Here is a 6,000-nt window from a genome sequence, read left to right as displayed (position 1 = left end):
GAAGAGCATCCAGTGTTTTTAGTCCTCAACCCCCTAAGCTACAGTTTCCCTGTTAGAACGGAGAAAGTTGGGCAGGTTTAGCAGTGCTGAGTGGTGAAAGCTCTGTAAATACAAACACTATCCTCTGAGGAAATAATTATGCCTCCCAACTTAGCGAATCTTCTGGTGAGTCAGATTCCCTGTGGAATGGTCTCTTGGCTAGGAGACTGGCAAGGGACATTATCTGTAATGTTCTAATCCTTGGAGCAGATCAGAAAGTCTACAAGAGCAGTGAGTGCAAAAGAACTCAGATAAGGGGAGAAAAGTCCTGTTTGCTCAAGCCCTGACTGCAGGGCTGTCTCTAGTAGCTAGCAAACCAATAAATACCCAGTGGGAAAATAAAAATAGTTTACTCTTGCAGGAAAACCACAGACTTGTGTCTCTGTCTACTATTACCCTGCTATGTCCCTGTACTGCCCATGGCTGTGCTGGCTGAGGCAGCTCAGAGGTGTGGTACTTTCCTTGTATGCAAAAGGTCCTGGGCTCAGTGCTTAACACCCACCCTGGACTACTGAAGGGACTAAGGGCTTGGTTACTCCAAGCCTGTTAGGCAAAATAGAGGACCCAGTCTTGATCCCTAACAGCCACCCCAGTACATTGCAGGTATATGTACATTTATGCGTATGTCGATGTCTGTCTATATCTATGTCTATGTCTCTGTTCTGTTTATGTCTATATCTAGGTCTCTGTCTCTATGTCTGTATCTATGTCTATGTCTTTTTATGTTCATGTCTATATCTATATAGGATAATGGGACAATGCAACATTTTAACAGAGAAAAATAATGATAAAATAAATACTGTAGCAACTATAATAACAATTATGTTCTACTAATATAATAATAGAATAGGGACTAGCGTAGAGGAAGTTCCATAGATTAACAGGAAAGACAGCAGCAGTGGAAGACTGGAAGCCCTTCCTGACCTGGGTTTCATTTCAACCAAAGGAGCATGCTGAAGAAGAGATAGCTTTGTAAGAATACTGGGAGAGGCAAATATGGTGTGAACTGTCATGCAGAGCTGTCCCTTTCCTCTCTTGGGTCTGGGTCACAGTCCAGGCAGCAATCTTAGCTGATTAGAATGTCTCCTTTAATAAACTATCTCCTTGCCTGTAAGCATCCCTGTGCTTCATACAACCCACTGGAAGGAGGGATAAGATATTGGGAAGCTCAGTGGCTGACTGCCAGACTAAAATCCTCCCCTGCATCTGGAGTTTGTAAGCAAGGGAGAGTAAAACCACTGAACTGGACCACCCATGAGTAATAAAAAGTTTAATTAGGAAATTAAAGTGCCAGGTGTTCACTTGGAGGCCAGGGAACAGTGGCACAGAAAAAGCCTTGTCAACCTTAAGGGAATAGGGAGGAGAGGTGTGGCTCAAAACAGCCTGGGAGTTAGTGCAGGCTTTTGCTGTGAGGGTTAACAGGAACTAGATGTCTGTGCCCCAGGTAGGTGACTGTTAGGGACAGATGGATAAAGGAAGTGGTGATTTTCCTGGTAAACAGAAAGGTGCCTTTGAGGTTCCTGAGGGATGCTGAATTTACCCTCTGGTTTACTCAATAACCTTCTGTTTCCCTGGCCAGAGTCCTGCCTGAGATAGGACATGGTTATTGGCACTACCACTGTGGGGGCCACTGTGGACCTAACACAACTTACACGCAGAGCACTAGCCCTGACAAGTGAACAGAAGAGAAGGGTTTAAAGAACAGGGTAATTTTACCACGTTGTCTCTGTGAGGCTATGGGATTTCGTGTATATTTTTCTCTAACATGCATGGCAAATATGTGCCCGCCCGCATCACAATAATGGGGCCATTATTCACATTTGGAACAAGTCTTGGTGATACAAACTATGTTGCATCCTATAGGCTGATGTGGTCTGTCTGTTTTTAAGCTCTTGGCCTTTAGTTCAAACAACTGAAAACAAGGGCTCTAACATTTTCAAAAGAAGCAAATAAGTTCTTTTGGAGCAAAATGAAGCTACAGATTAGAGGAGGATACACTGTCAAGATGGACAAATGTCTGTGTGAATGAGAGTTCTGACACACCCTGATTATTGCTTGGGCTTTCACTCAAGGGGTTGAGGAAATGAGGGGTCGAGTTACAAGAAAGGAGACAGGTTCTTTGTTTTGTCTGAAAGCCTGAATTTAACCAAGCCTTTAATCCCTGAGCATCTCCTTCACAGAACACATATGACTTTCTTCATATGCATATGTAGTTATGCAAAAGATAAGATGCTCAATAGGGAACTTTCCATAAATGAGAGAAAGTAGTTTTACTTTCCTGCATATGCAGCTCAAACCAGTGAGCAGGTGAGATCAGCCTGTCCATTCTCCCTTCCTAATGCATTGGTGCCATACCTGACTAGAGACTGCCTACACTTGACTGTCCAAAAGAGGAAAGAAAAAAATTCAAAAGCCCAGAAAGTGGCCCAATGAAAGTGGCAGGTCTTCTGTGGTATATGTAGGTTATTACAAGAGGGAGATGTGCACAACCCAAACCAAAGAGGGTCCCAGGGTAAACACCTTCCTGTGGCACCTGCCTCGGCCACAAGTTGTAGACCAGAATGGAATACATAGCATAATTCTATCTCAGAATAACAAAAAAAGAAACAAAAGGTGGGCAGAGCCTTTATGGATGGAAACAGGCCTATTTGTCTTGTTCATAGCTGGTCCTCATGACCTAGTCCACTTGCTTGAAACACAAGTCAACACAGCAATTATTTCTTCTTAGTCCCTTTGTTTTGACATATGGGGCAGGGGCATGACTGTCTGTATCCCCATGTCCATGTGGAAGTCAGACGACAACTTTTGGGCGTCAGTTCTCTTCTTTCACCATCCTGGGATTAGCTGCAAGTGTTTTTACTTTCTGAACCACCTCATGGGACCTAAATTCATGTTCTTTATAGCAAAGCATTGTTATCACCATTATCTGTTTTCCTTTCTCTTTTAGAAGATGGCCGAGCACGGGGAGGCCACTGAGGAGCCAGTTACTGAGTTTGATTATGATCATCTCCATGAGCTCTCTGCTCTTCTCGGTGTGGATGCAGTGCAGCTGGCCAAGAGCCAAGATGAAGAAGAGCATAAAGCACAAATGAAAATGAAGAAAGTTTTTAACCCACAGATGCACAGTGAAGCCAGGAGATTAAAGACTTTTGTGACCTATGACCCATATAGGTCATGGACGCCTCAGGACTTGGCAGCTGCTGGGTTTTACCTTACTGATGTGAAACCTGGGGTGCGGTGCTTTTGCTGTAGCTTAATCCTCTTTTACACCAGCCTCAGGAAATTTCCCATAGAAATCCACAAGAAATTTCATCCAGAATGTGAGTTCCTGTTGGGCAAAGATGTCGGTAACATTGGCAAGTATGACATAAGGGTGAAGAGTCCAGAGAAGAGGCTGAGAGGCAGCAAAGCACAGTATCAAGAAGCGGAGGCCAGGCTGGAGTCCTTTGAGAAATGGCCGTTTTATGCCCATGGGACCTCGCCACGTGGACTCTCCGCAGTCGGCTTTGTCTTTACAGGTAACTAACTGGGTCCCATTTTGTGAGGTTTTCTCTGGTGGTTAAGGGTTAGGTTCCATTTTGTGGGCAGTATTTTGCTAATCAACAATTATTGGAGAACTGTATTACATTAGACATAATGTGTATTTCATTACATTTCAACTTTAATAACTTTGCTCCTCGTGTGTGTGTGTGTATAAAGTAAAATGTGGTCATTTTGATTTGCATCTCCCTGATGGCTAAGGATGTTGAGTGTTAATTTGGTGTTTCTCTGCCATTCTATATTCCTCTACAGAGAATTCTCTCTTTAGATCCTTTTTGTTTACTTGATTTGTTGCTTTTTAACTTCTTTATTTCTTTATATATTCTGGATATTAGTCCAGATATAGGGTTGGTGAAGATCCATTCCCGGTCTGTAGGCTGTTGTTTTGTTCTGATGACAGTGTCCTTTGCTCTACAGAAGCTTTTTAGTTTCATGAGGTGCCATTTATTGTTTTTTTTTGCTCTTAGAGCCTGTGCTGTTGATGTTTTACTCTGGAATTTGTCTCCTGTGCCAACGAGTTCTAGGCTCTTCCCCACTTTTTCTTCTAAGCGATTTAGTGTGTCTGGTTTTATGTTGAGATCTTTGATCTACTTGCCCTTTAGTTTTGAGCAGGGTGATAAATGTGGATCTATTTTCATTTTTCTGCATGTAGACATCCAGCTGGACCAGCACTATTTGTTGAAGATGCTGTCTTTTTTCTATTGAATGGTTTTGGCTTCTTTGTCAAAAATCAAGTATCCATAGGTGTGTGGGTTTATTTCTGGGTCTTCTATTCGTTTCCATTGATCCACCATTCTGTTTCTATGCCAATGCATGCAGTTTTTATTACTATTGCTCTGTAGTACAGCTTGAGATCAGCCAAGGAGATACTTCTAGATGATCTGTTGTTGTAAAGGATCATTTTGGAGATTCTGGGTTTTTTGTTTTTCCATATGAAATTGAGGATTTTTCTTTCACAGTCTGTTAAGAATTGTGTTGGTATTTTGATGGGAATTGCATTGAATCTGTATATTGCTTTTGGTAGGATGGTCATTTTCACCATGCTAATCCTACTGATCTATGACCAAGGTTTGGTTATGAGTCTCAGCATCTGCTTTGATATACTGCTAGGTAGAGTCTTTTAGACGTCCTCTATGGTATGCTCCTGTCCTGTTTCTTGTTTTCTCCTACTTCCAATGTCCATCCCATTTGTCTTTCTAAGTGAGGTTTGATCATCTTACCCCGGAACCTCCTTCTTGTTTAACTTCTTTAGGTGTACAGATTTTAGTAGGTTTGTCCTATCTTATAGGCTTAGTATCCACTTATAAGTGAGTATATACTGTTTGTGTCTTTCTGCTTCTGGGATACCTAACTCAGGATGATCTTTTCTAGATCCCACTATTTGTCTACAAATTTCATGATTTCCTTGTTTTTAATTGCTGAGTAGTATTCCATTGTGTAAATGTACCACAATTTCTGTATCCATTCCTCTGTTGAGGTTCATCTGGGTTGTTTCCAGGTTCTGGCTATTATGAATAAAGCTGCTACAAACATGGTTGAGCAAATGTCCTTGTTGTGTATGTATTTGAGCATCTTTGGATATATGCCTAGGAGTGGTATAGCTGGATCTTGGGGAAGCGCTATTCCTAATTGTCTGAGAAAGCACCAGATTGATTTCTGAAGTGGTTGTACAAGTTACATTCCCACCAGCAATGGAAGAGGGTTCCTCTTTCTCCACATCCTCTCTACCATGTGTTGTCACTTGAGATTTTGATCTTAGCCATTCTGATGGGTGTTAGGTGAAATCTCAGGGTCGTTTTGATTTGCATATCCCTGATGGCCAAGGAAGTTGAGTGTTACTTTAGGTGTTTCTCTGCCATTCTATAGTCCTCTATACAGAATTTTCTCTTTAGCTCTTTTTTGTTTACTTGATTTGTTGCTTTTTAACTTCTTTATTTCTTTATATATTCTGGATATTGGTCCTCTGTCAGATATAGGGATGGTGAAGATCCTTTCCCAGTCTGTAGGCTGTCATTTTGTTTCTGATGACAGTGTCCTTTGTTCTACAGAAGATTTTTAGTTTGATGAGATCCCATTTATTGATTGTCGCTCTTAGAGCCTGTGCTGTTGATGTTCTGTTCAGGACATCTGTGTTCTCTGACAATGAGTTCTAGGCTCTTCCCCACTTTTTCTTCTAACCGATTTAGTGTGTCTGGTTTTATATTGAGGTCTTTGATCCACTTGGACTTTAGTGTTGTGCAGGGTGATAAACATGGATCTATTTTCATTTTTCTGCATGTAGACATCCAGTTGGACCAGCACCATTTGTTGAAGATGCTGTTTGTAGTACAGCTTGAGATCAGGGGTGGACATACCTCTAGATGATCTGTTGTTGTACAGGATAATTTTGGAGATTCTGGGTTTTTTGTTTTTCATAGGAAG

General features: G+C 41.6%; 1 pseudogene; it reads left to right on the top strand.

Moving 5' to 3' along the window:
* Window positions 1-2,989: 2,989 nt before the first annotated feature.
* LOC110544396 (baculoviral IAP repeat-containing protein 1a-like) overlaps window positions 2,990-6,000 on the top strand; it is a 52,939-nt pseudogene continuing 49,928 nt past the window's right edge.

This window comes from Meriones unguiculatus, chromosome 6 (genome assembly GCF_030254825.1).
Source record: "Meriones unguiculatus strain TT.TT164.6M chromosome 6, Bangor_MerUng_6.1, whole genome shotgun sequence".
Taxonomy (NCBI): Eukaryota; Metazoa; Chordata; class Mammalia; order Rodentia; family Muridae; genus Meriones; species Meriones unguiculatus.
The sequence above is the reverse complement of the archived record's forward strand: the minus strand, read 5'-3'. Positions and strand labels throughout refer to the sequence as shown.